This window comes from Triticum urartu, chromosome 7 (genome assembly GCF_003073215.2).
Source record: "Triticum urartu cultivar G1812 chromosome 7, Tu2.1, whole genome shotgun sequence".
Taxonomy (NCBI): Eukaryota; Viridiplantae; Streptophyta; class Magnoliopsida; order Poales; family Poaceae; genus Triticum; species Triticum urartu.
The window spans coordinates 656,190,752-656,203,658 of NC_053028.1; positions in this window are offsets into that span (position 1 = coordinate 656,190,752).

The window sequence follows — 12,907 nt, forward strand, 5'->3', positions numbered from 1 at the left end:
GATATGCTCATGGCATGAAAAATGAGTCGGAGAAGTTCTCAACTCCTTCCCCACTCAAACCTCGATCCATTCGGGGGCTAATGATGAAGCTATGTACCTAGGGTAGGGTCATGGACCTGTCCTAATTTCCCTACCCAAGGACATCTCTAGAAGAAATCACCTTTCAATCGACTTGGAGGTGTTCCACTCAACAGACTCGAAGACACTCGACCAAGAAGCAATCACTCGACCAAGAAGCAATCACTCGACCAAGATCCAACCACTCAACGGCCAGGAGACCTAAAGTCACTCCGCACGCTAACGGTCGGTCATTAAGTAGCTTTTATGGTCATCATAGCACTTTATTAGGGGCGTTACCAGTAACGCCCGACCTTAATGTACTTAAAACCCTGCATAACTGAGGGCCGGAGGGGTCTGGCGAACTCTATATAAGCTACCCCCTCCTCAGTGTAAAGGGTTCGGATCCCTGTAATTCATACACACATAATCCAGTCGACCGCCCCCGGGCTCTGAGACGTAAGGCTATTACTTCCTCCGAGAAGGGCCTGAACTCGTAAACCTCGTGTGCTTACAACTACTCCATAGCTAAGATCTTGCCTCTCCATACCTACCCCCTACATTACTGTCAGACTTAGAACCACGACATCACCCTCTTATTAAAAAGCACTAGCTGAAGAGCGCAGCTGTCATTTGCATTCATCACTGTTAATTTATATTGGGTATGACTATGATTGGATCTCTTTTACCATGAATTACAATGTCTAGTCAGTCCTTGATCTTTAAAGGTGCTTTGCATTTATGTTTTGCGGTCTCAAAAAGGGCTAGCGAGATACCATCTTGTTATATCATATTATGATTGTTTTGAGAAAGAGTTGTCTTCCGAGATTTATTATTATGACTTGCTACTTGATTATGCTATTGATATGAGTAATGATGAGACCTGAGAATTATTGCAAATGTGGTTAGTTATGATCTATGCTGAAAACTTGAATGCTGGCTTGACATAGTTACGACAACAAGAGTAAACAGAGTTTGTAAAAGTTTTTCTTTCTTTCAGTTTGTCAACTGAATTGCTTGAGGACAAGCAAGGGTTTAAGCTTGGGGGAGTTGATACGTCTCCGTCGTATCTACTTTTCCAAACACTTTTGCCCTTGTTTTGGACTCTAACTTGTATGAATTGAATGGAACTAACCCGGACTGACGTTGTTTTCAGCAAAATTACCATGGTGTTGTTTTATGTGCAGAAAACAAATATTCTCGGAATGACCTGAAACTCCACGGAACATCTTAGAAAAAATAAAAAAAATCCTTGCCAAAGATGAAGACCAGGGGGCCCACACCCTTCTCACGAGGGTGGGGGGCGCCCCCCCCCAGGGCGCGCCCCCTACCTCGTGGGCCCCCTGTTGCGTCTCTGACTCCAACTCTACCTCCATATATTGAGTTTCGATGAGAAAAAAATCAGAGAGAAGAAATCATCGCGTTTTACGATATGGAGCCGCCGCCAAGCCCTAAAACCTCTCGGGAGGGCTGATCTGGAGTCCGTTCGGGGCTCCGGAGAGGGGGATTCGTCGCCGTCGTCATCATCAACCATCCTCCATCACCAATTTCATGATGCTCACCGCTGTGCGTGAGTAATTGCATCATAGGCTTGTTGGACGGTGATGGGTTGGATGAGATTTATCATGTAATCGAGTTAGTTTTGTTAGGGTTTGATCCCTAGTATCCATTATGTTCTGATATTGATGTTGCTATGACTTTGCTATGCTTAATGCTTGTCACTAGGGCCCGAGTGCCATGATTTCATATCTGAACCTATTATGTTTTCATGAATATATGTGAGTTCTTGATCCTATCTTGCAAGTCTCTATAGTCACCTACTATATGTTATGATCCGGCAACCCCGAAGTGACAATAATCGGGACCACTCCCGGTGATGACCATAGTTTGAGGAGTTCATGTATTCACTATGTGCTAATGCTTTGTTCCGGTTCTCTATTAAAAGGAGGCCTTAATATCCCTTATTTTCCAATAGGACCCCGCTGCCACGGGAGGGTAGGACAAAAGATATCATGCAAGTTCTTTTCCATAAGCACGTATCAATATATACGAAATACATGCCTACATTACATTGATGAATTGGAGCTAGTTCTGTGTCACCCTATGTTATGACTGTTGCATGATGAACCGCATCCGGCATAATTATCCATCACCGATCCGGTGCCTACGAGTTTTCCATATACTGGTTTACGCTTATTTACTTTCCCGCTGCTACTGTTACAATCACTACAAAATACCAAAAATATTGCTTTTGCTGTCTTTACTTTTGTTGCCGCTACCACCATTATCATATTACGTTGCTACTAAACACTTTGCTGCAGATACTAAGTTTCCAGGTGTGGTTGAATTGACAACTCAACTGCTAATACTTGAGAATATTCTTTGGCTCCCCTTGTGTCGAATCAATAAATTTGGGTTGAATAATCTACCCTCGAAAGCTGTTGTGATCCCCTATACTTGTGGGTTATCATTGAGCAATTGACAGAATTGAGCATAGTTATGAGAATATCTAGGCATGATCATGTATATAGGCATCACGTCCGTGACAAGTAGACCGAAATGATTCTGCATCTACTACTATTACTCCACTCATCGACCGCTATCCAGCATGCATCTAGAGTATTAAGTTAAAAACAGAGTAACGCTTTAAGCAAGATGACATGATGTAGAGAGATAAATTCATGCAATATGAAATAAACCCCATCTTGTTATCCTCGATGGTAACGATACAATACGTGCCTTGCTGCCCCTTCTATCATTGGGAAAGGACACCGCAAGATCGAACCCAAAGCTAAGCACTTCTCCCATGGCAAGAACTACCAATCTAGTTAGCCAAACCAAACGGATAATTCGAAGAGACTTGCAAAGATAACCAATCATACATAAAAGAATTCAGAGAAGATTCAAATATTATTCATAGATAGACTTGATGATAAACCCACAATTCATCGGTCTCAACAAACACACCGCAAAAAGAAGATTACATCGAATAGATCTCCACGAGAGAGGGGGAGAACTTTGTATTGAGATCCAAAAAGAGAGAAGAAGCCATCTAGCTACTAACTATGGACCCGAAGGTCTGAGGTAAACTACTCACACTTCATCGGAGGGGCTATGATGATGTAGAAGCCCTCCGTGATGACGGCCCTCTCCGGCGGAGCTCCGTAACAGGCCCCAAGATGGGATCTCGTGGATACAGAAAGTTGCGGCAGTGGAATTAGGTTTTTGGCTCCTCTTCTGATCGTTTGGGGGTATGTAGATATATATAGGAGTAAGGAGTACGTCGGTGGAGCACCGAGGGGCCCATGAGGCAGGGGGCGTGCCCCCCACCCTCGTGACCGCCTCTTTGACTCCTTGGAGTAGGTTCCAAGTCTCTTGGATCACGTTCGGTGAGAAAATCACGTTCCCGAAGGTTTTATTCCGTTTGGACTCCGTTTGATATTTTGTTTCTCCGAAACACTGAAATAGGCAAAAAAACAGCAATTCTGGGCTGAGCCTCCGGTTAATAGGTTAGTCCCAAAAATAATATAAAAGTGGAAAATAAAGCCCAATATAGTCCAAAACAGTAGATAATATAGCATGGAGCAATCAAAAATTATAGATACGTTGGAGACGGCCGAGGTGGGCACAACCCACCAAGGCGCGCCTGGGTCCCTCAGGTGGGTTGTGCCCCCCTTAGGGAACCCCTCTGGTACTTCTTTGGCCCATCTTGTATCTTTTGGCCCAAAAAATTCTCCAAAAAGTTTCGCTGCGTTTGGACTCCGTTTGGTATAGATTTTCTGCGAAGTAAAAAAAGCAAAAAACAGCAACTGGCACTAGGCACTATGTCAATAGGTTAGTCCCAAAAAATGATATAAAGTTGCTATAAGATGATTGTAAAACATCCAAGAATGATAATATAACAGCATGGAACAATCAAAAATTACAGATACGTTGGAGACGTATCACACAACATCAAGGTATAAAGCATAAACTTTCTTGAAAACTAACAAACTATGTCGTCAATCAACTTTGCAATTACAATTCATCATATTTTCAGGAAGGGTCTCGTGTCGGAACCTTTTGGCAAGTCCACATACTCAACTATCATTTAGTCTTCTATGATTGCTAACACTCACAACATATATATGGAGCAAAAAGTTTCAACCGGACACCTAGAAAGATAGGGGCTAATAGTTTCACCTCCCAACTTATTCACCTCAAGGGTGATGTCAACAATAATAACTCATGATCACCCATATCCAACTGGATATATGTTCCTAGATCTTTCCCCACCACATGATGCTTGCCAAAGAGAAAATAAAAAGGAATAGAGGAAAATACTTTGACTCTTGCGTAAAAGGTAAATACATAAAAGTAAAAGATAGGCCCTTCGCATAGGGAAGCAGAGGTTGTCATGCGCTTTTAGGTTTTGTATGCACAATCTCTTAATGCAAAAGAACGCCACATTATATTGCCCCTTATGATAGCAACCTTTATTATTTAGTTCATTGCTTTTATTACTTTGCCATCACAAGTTCGTATAACGCTTATTTTCCCTTACACTAAAAGATCAAATATATTTAGAAGCAATTTTTATTGCCTTATGCACCGATGACAACTTACTTGAAGGATCTTACTCAATCCATAGGTAGGTATGGTGGACTCTCAAAACATGAGTTTGGGTTTAAGGGTTTTGGATGCACAAGTAGTATCTCTACCTACCAGTAATGTGCAAGTCAAATTCTTGTAGCAAAATAACCCACCTAATGAGTCTAGGTTTAGCATCTTTCTTTTCCATAAGGTATTTAATAGCAACATGATTGGTGTGAACAATTACTTTAGAATCAACAATGTAGGATCTGAATTTATCACAAGCAAAACACAACTGCTAAAAATTCGTTTTCAGTAGTAGCATAATTTCTTTGGGCACTATCTAGAATTTTACTAGAATAATGGATAACATTTAATTTCTTATCAACTCTTTGTCCTAGAACAGCACCAACAACATAATCACTAGCATCACACATAATTTCAAAAGGCAAGTTCCAATCAGGTGGTTGAACAATAGGTGCAGAAGTTAAGGCTTTCTTAAGTGTTTCAAAGGCTTCTACACAATTATCATCAAAAACAAATGGAACATCCTTTTGCAAGAGATTAGTAAGAGGCTTAGAAATTTTAGAGAAGTCTTTAATAAACCTCTTATAGAAACCAGCATGACCAAGGAAACTATGAATGCCTTTAATGTATTTAGGACATGGCATTTTCTCAATTGCATCAACTTTAGCTTTATCCACCTCAATACCTCGCTCGGAAATTTTATGCCCCAAGACAATGCCTTCATTCACCATAAAGTTCCACTTCTCCCAATTCAAGACAAGATTAGTTTGTTCACATCTTTGCAAAACTCGATCAAGGTTACTTAAGCAATCATCAAAAGAAGTTTCGTAAACGGAAAAATCATCCATGAAAACCTCAACAATCTTTTCACAAAAGTCAGAGAATATAGCAGTCATACATCATTGAAAAGTATCAGGTGCATTACATAAACCAAAAGGCATACGTCTATAAGCATAAGTTCCAAAAGGGCAAGTAAAGGTGGTTTTCTCTTGATCAGGTTGTGATACATGTATTTGAGAGAAACCAGAATATTCGTCAAGAAAGCAAAAGTGTGTGTGCTTTTGACAATCTTTCCAACATTTGATCAATGAAAGGCAAAGGGTAATGATTTTTTCTAGTAGCTTTGTTTCATTTTCTAAAATCAATTACCATTCTATAGCTAGTCACTATTCTTTGTGGAATGAGTTCATTTTTATCATTAGGAACAAAAGTAATACCTTCTTTCTTAGGGACACAATAAACATGACTTACCCATCTACTATCAGTTATGGGATAGATTATACCTGCTTCCAGAAGCTTTAGTATTTCAGTTCTTACCACTTCTTTCATCTTAGGATTCAATCGTTGTTGGTGATCAACACCGGGTTTAGCATCAGGTTCCATATTAATCTTGTGCTGACAGAGAGTGGGACTAATGCCCTTAAGATCATCAAGAGTATATCCAATAGTAGTGCGGTGCTTCCTCAGAATTTTTAATAATCTATTTTCTTCATGTTCTGTAAGGTTAGCACTAATAATAACAGGATATAAGTTTTTTTCTCATCAGGATGAGCATATTTCGAAGTATCAGACAATTGCTTTAATTCAAACACAACATTACCTTTAGGTGGAGGAGGACCTCCTAGAGTTTCAACAGGCAAATTGTGTTTAAGGATAGGTTGTTGTTCAAAGAATATCTTATCTATTTCATTTCTTTCATGCAAGTGCATATCATTTTCATGGTCTAGCAAATATTGTTCTAGTGGATCAGTAGGGGGTACGGCAATAGAAGCAAGACAAATTATTTCATCCTTACTAGGCAATTCTTTATCACGAGGATGTCTACAAAACTTAGAAAAGTTAAACTCGTGAGACACATCACCAAAGTTGACACTGGTCGTTTCTTTATGGCAATGTATCTTAGCATTCATAGTATTCAACAAAGGTCTACCAAATATTATGGGGCAAAAATCATCTTGTGGAGAACCAAGAACTAGAAAATTAGTAGGGTATTTTATTTTTCCACACAAGACTTCAACATCTCTAACAATCCCATGTGGTGTGATGGTGTCCATGTTTGCAAGTTTAATAGTAACATCAATATCTTCTATTTTAGCAGGTGCTATATCATTCATAATTTCTTGATATAAGATAAAAGGAATAGCACTCACACTAGCACCCAAGTCACATAAACCATGATAGCAATGATCTCCTATTTTAACTAAGACAACATGCATGCCAACAACAGATCTATTCTTATCTTTAGTATCGGGTTCCGCAATTCTAATTGATTCATCACAGAAATAAATAACATGCCCATCAATATTATCGACCAAGAGATCTTTAACAATAGCAATACTAGGTTCTATTATAATTTATTTAGAGGGTCTAGGTGCTTTAATGTTACTCTTGTTAACCACGGTTGAAACCTTAGCATGTTCTTTTATCCTAACAGGGAATGGTGGTTTTTCAATATAAGCAGTTGGCACAACTGGATCAACATTGTAAATGATAGTTTCATCTTTAACTATAACTGGTTCCTCAATCTTTTCTTTAATAGGGGGATGATATTTAAACCATTTCTCCTTAGGGAGATCAACATGAGTAGCAAATGATTCACAAAAATAGGCTACTATCTCAGAGTCAAGTCCATATTTAGTGCTGAACTTGTGAAAGGCATCGGTATTAATAAAAGTTTTAACACAATCAAACTCAAGCTTAATACCTGACATTTTACCTCCGTTGAGTTCCCAATATTTAGAGTAGTGTTTAATTCTTTCCAAAATATCCCACATGAATTCAATAGTCTACTTCATAAAAGAACCAGCACAAGAAGTATCGAGCATGGATTGATCATTACGAGAAAGCCGAGCATAAAAATTCTGAATAATATTTTTCTCTCAAGAGCTCATGATTGGGCCATGAATATAACATTGACTTAAGCCTCCCCAAGCTAGATCAATACTTTCTCCTTCACAAGGCCAAAAATTATATACATAATTCCGATCACGATCAACTAGATGCATAGGATAAAACTTTTTGTGAAATTCCAATTTCAATCGATTCCAATCCCAAGCTCCAATATCATCACATAGCCTATACCATGTCAATCCCCCCCCCCCAGAGATAAAGGGAAAACCTTCTTCTTAACTTCATCTCCGGGTAAACCTGCAAGCTTAAACAATCCACAAATTTCATCCACATATATCAAATGCATATCAGGATGTTTCGTTCCATCTCCTGCATAAGGATTAGCTAGCAATTTCTCTATCATACCCAAAGGAATTTCATAACCAATATTTTCAGTAGGTGCAGTAGGTTGACGGGCAACTCTTTGTGCTTCTGGTCGAGGTGAAGAACTGAAGATACCCTGAACAAACCCCTCAAAGGATTGTTTTCCATAGTAGCAAGTAATAGTAAATTTCAGCATGCTATATAAATTTTTCCTTACGAATTTCAACTTACCAAGAGTGCTTCACTCCCCAGCAACTGCGCTAGAAAAGAGTCTTAATGATCCACAAGTATAGGGGATCAATTGTAGTCCTTTCGATAACTAAGACTGTCAAACCCAACGAGGAGCAGAAGGAAATGACAAACGGTTTTCAGCAAGGTAATTTCTGCAAGCACTAAAATTGTCGGTAACAAGTAGTTTGATAGCAAGATAATTTGTAACGAGAAAGTAACAGTAATGGTAACAAAACTATAGCAAGGTAGCCCAATCCTTTTTGTAGCAAAGGACAGGCCAAAACAATCTCTTACAGTAAGCAAAGTGTTCTTGAGGACACACGGGAATTTCATCTAGTCACTTTCATCATGTTGGTTTGATTCGCGTTCGCTACTTTGATAATTTGATATGTGGATGGACCAGAGGCGGAGGACGAAATAAATTTAAGGCGTGGCTAAGTCTTGAGGAAAGAATTCTTTTGATGCAAATCGAAAGAGTCCTGGAAGTCATTCTCGCATTTTTAGGACATAGCTCATCAAATGCAACCTTCACTTCTGGAATTCTTTCTTTGACCCAATCAAGCAACTCTAAAAAATTCCCCTTGTTCAAAGAAGAACTAGATTCATCGTGTCCACGAAATGGTTCACCTTGCAATGCTAGATAAATCACAATGCCCGAAGATGTATCCACACGAGTTTCATACTTGACTAGTGAATGTTAGTTGTATGTTGTAACTTTACTTTTCACACTTGCCCCTTGATTTTTAAAATCATCACATGTTGTTTTTGAAATATTATGGATGCTACATGGTCCACCAACATGTTTACGAAATGCTGCAACCGCATTTTTTCAACAGTCAAAACCCAATTTGGAGAAGACATCATGCTTTAAAAGATAACAATAGAAGCAATAATCCTTATGCTTTGTTACACTATATTTCAACCAATCAAAGTCCTTATACCATTGTGGCCGGAAGCATCTTCCATCTCTATTTGGGGGGAAAGTGCAACTAGTTGGTTGAGTTGCACCCATTCGTATATAAGCAAATCTAAATCATCTCTAATGTTGGGGGCAATCACAACATTAATATATTACTACAATCTTCTTGGATTTAAGGCTTCAAGCTGCTGTTCAAAATTGCTACAAAATTTCAGACAAAAGAGAAATTACCTCTTCCCATTTTCTTTGGATTTGCTAGTCCATTCTTCTTTCTATCCATCTTCTAGTAATCTGAACAGAACATCACCGGTTGGGCATCTTATTTGCTTGTACGTATAATCATCTAAAAACAAAAACTTGTGCGTACAGTACAATACACAGTACACTAGTGGCGGCTGCAATTAGTCCTCTGATTCGGGAATTACCAGGAAAATCCCCAACCGCTGTCACCCGCTGGAGCTTGCTGTCGCAGCCCTCTAAGCCCCCAGCCTGCCGCCGCCGTCATCGGTCGCCTGCCTGGTCCTCGCGACCTGGCTAGCCGCCTCCGTGCTAGCTTAGGGTTGCGTCACGCCTGGGGAGCATGCGTGTGTGCCATTTTTTGCCTTCTGTGCATGGGCGCTCGATCGAATCGATGCTACCTGCATGGTCGATCTCCACCGGGCACCAGCTAGTGGCCCAACAGCCTGGATGTGTCGGCCCATCAGGTCAACCAGAAGTGACGATGGCTGCGGTCGAATGAGTCTAGAGTGCTAGTGCATATGTATAACTTTTTTTGCCCAAAATCAAGGTATGGCGGCTGCCATACCCTTCCCACCGGAGCCCTCTGCCAGTGGGGTGGACCGGTGCTTGGTTGTTGTTGAAGATGTTGATGAAGATTGGCTTCCCAAAGATGACAGGGTTGTTGGTGATGACCATGGCATCGATTTCCTCCTCCCGGGGGGAATTTCCCCGAACAGAATCGCTCCGCCGGAGGGCAAAAGTGCTCATGCCCAAGTTCTGCCTCGAGACGGCGGAGCTCCGTCCCGAAAGTCCTCCCTTTATTTTTTAGGGTAAATGACAATATATAGCAAAAGATGGTCGCCAGAAGTGGGCCAGGGGCCCACTACCCACCAGGGCGCACCTGGGGGGCGCCCTGGTGCCTAGTGGGCACCTAGGTGGCCTCCTCCAATGTCTGTTTTCTCTAGTATTTTTTATATATTCCAAAATAAATCTCCGCAAAATTCCAACTCATTTGGAGATGTGCATAATAGGTATCTCTGACGTAACTTTTTCAGGTCCAGAATTCAAGCTGCCGGTATTCTCCCTCTTTGTGTAAACCTTGCATATTATGAGAGAAAAGGCATTAGAATTACTCCACAAAGTGTTATAATGCATGAAAGCACTATAAATAGCAGTAGGAAAACATGATGCAATATGGACGTATTACAACATACCATGTCTTGTATATAATAGGTTATGATGTGTCTAACATTTAGCGTTTGATCCATCTCAAGCAGCACCAACTTGGAAACAAATTATTTTTAAAATGATAAACATGTTTTTGTTTTATTTAAATATGGTGTGCCAATGTACAAGTGCCTACTTTCTTCTTCTTGAAACGGGTTTCATATAGAAGATTCGCAAAATTACCGCAATGAAGAAAGAAAGTAGGCACGTCAATCTTATTTGAATAGTGTCCCCGTCAACTCAATCAAAAGTTTGCTAAAACAATACATTAAGGAAGTAGAACAAAGAAATTCACAATAATCATGGAACAAATTCCACGATAGATGAAGGAGAACGGGAAACATAGCGAGAGAGTAAACATAGTGTGGCATAAAAAACTAGCAAATGATGAATATGTGATGGCCAGCCTTAACTGATGCACACTCCTTATGTACTGCAGACTCTCCTCACCCCTCCCTCCCTCAATCCCTCTCTCTGGTATGCCCGTTCACGAATCTAGCTCTTTCCCTTACCCAAGTCCCACCTTCTGATTCGCGGCCTAAATTCACCCCTTCCTCTTCCTACACCACATAGACCACCCAAAATCTTCTACCACAAGTCGTTGATTTGCCTTTGCCATCGTTCTAAAGGTCACTGATATAATCTTGGATGGCGACAACCCTTCCTTCTGGCCTCCCTCTCAGAGGGACTAACTGAATATATCGCTAAACTAGACCCTTATAGGTTATTGCGGTTATCAGCATTGCTATTGTCACTAGGGTCATCACCTCCCCCCTCCCCCCTCCCCCCTCGCCTCCTCCAACTTAACGAGAATGGATTAGAAGTATATATATTCTTTACTTTTCTCTATTGTTTGTCTTTGTCATAATAATTAAAAAGTAAGATGATGGTGGATGAAAATGCCACAAAGTAGATGAAGGAGTCGAACTAGAAAGAGAGCGAAGAGTAAATATATAGTGACATAAAAACCCAGTAGGTAACGACTGTGTGATGGCTAGCCTCAACTAGTGCACACTCTTCTTGCCCTCCCCCTTTGCCAACTCTTTCCCTGGTATCTCCCTTTAGCCTTTGTTTGGTAGGAGTGGATTTGGAAGGTTTGGGGAGGAGGGGATTTCAGGAGATTTGGTGAATCCCCCTCTTCCACCCAATCCCTCAGATCCCCTTGAAAACTGAAATCCCCTTCCAGCCACAGTCCCGTCCATATAAAACACTATTTGGTAGGGAGGGATTGCCATATTGAGTTAAAATGGTGTAAAATAGTTAAAAATTCAATCTTTACATACATAGCTAGACACACTTGCTATAAAATTGTAAATGACAGCTAATAAAAATGTGACAACGGTTCTTCACATCACCAAAATAATTTTGCTTGACTTGGAATCAATATCTCATCACAGCAATATCAGTCACATCACAGCAACATAATCTCTCATAGCAGCATGCCTTGGAACCAATAATATCTTCATAGCAATATGATCTTTCATAACACCAAACATGATGCAATATAGGGGACTTGTGCTATAGCTCACAATCAATTGTATTTTTACAAACCAAGCAAGGATGAGAAGATGTTGTCATACATATGAAATGCTCTTACAATGTCATGATCATTGAGTTTTTGAATGGGCAAAAGTTTGTCCAGCTTGCTTCTCTAGTTGCCTGAGAACCTAATAAAACAAAAGGAGATGCGCTTTTTAAATAGGCCAACAAGTCAGACAGATGACTAGTACAAGAAAGCTAAATTGGCCAACCTATGTTCTACTCCCTCTGTTCCCTAATATAAGACCTTTTAGCTATTTCAAAATATTGACTACATACATACTAAAATGAGTGAACATACATACTAAAGTGTGTCTAGAACTCTAGATACATACAAATCAAGAAAAAGCTAAAAGGTCTTATATTAGGGAACAGAGGGAGTAGTACTCTATACTCACAACAAGTCAGACTGATGACTAGTACAACAAAGCTAAACTGCAATTGGTTCATATCTCAAACAGGTACAAAGAATCCATCATAATAAAGATAGCAAGTTTCAGACTATAGAAAAGCAAAAATAACAAAGTACCTCTCTATCAGAGACAACAAGGAATACAAGAACCAAACCAACAACTTGACTAGCCACATATCTTAAGTGACAAGAAATTGGAGGAAAGAAACAACAAGTAATTTGCTTAATATTGTTCAGTCCAAGAAAACATACCTCTGGATACAAAGAAAGAAGTGCACAATTACTACAAGTAAATATTTAAGTCAAGTATTTTCTCCGTTGCAAACCATGAGGCCCTCAAATCTTAAGATTTAGTTTTGACAAGAAAAGTAGAGAATTAAAATCCTGAGCATATAGAGAGGACATCGACAGCAAACAAGTTAATCTAATACACGCTTACAACTAGTTCATTCAGATAAGAACAATGAACCTGCACATGAAGTCATTGTTTA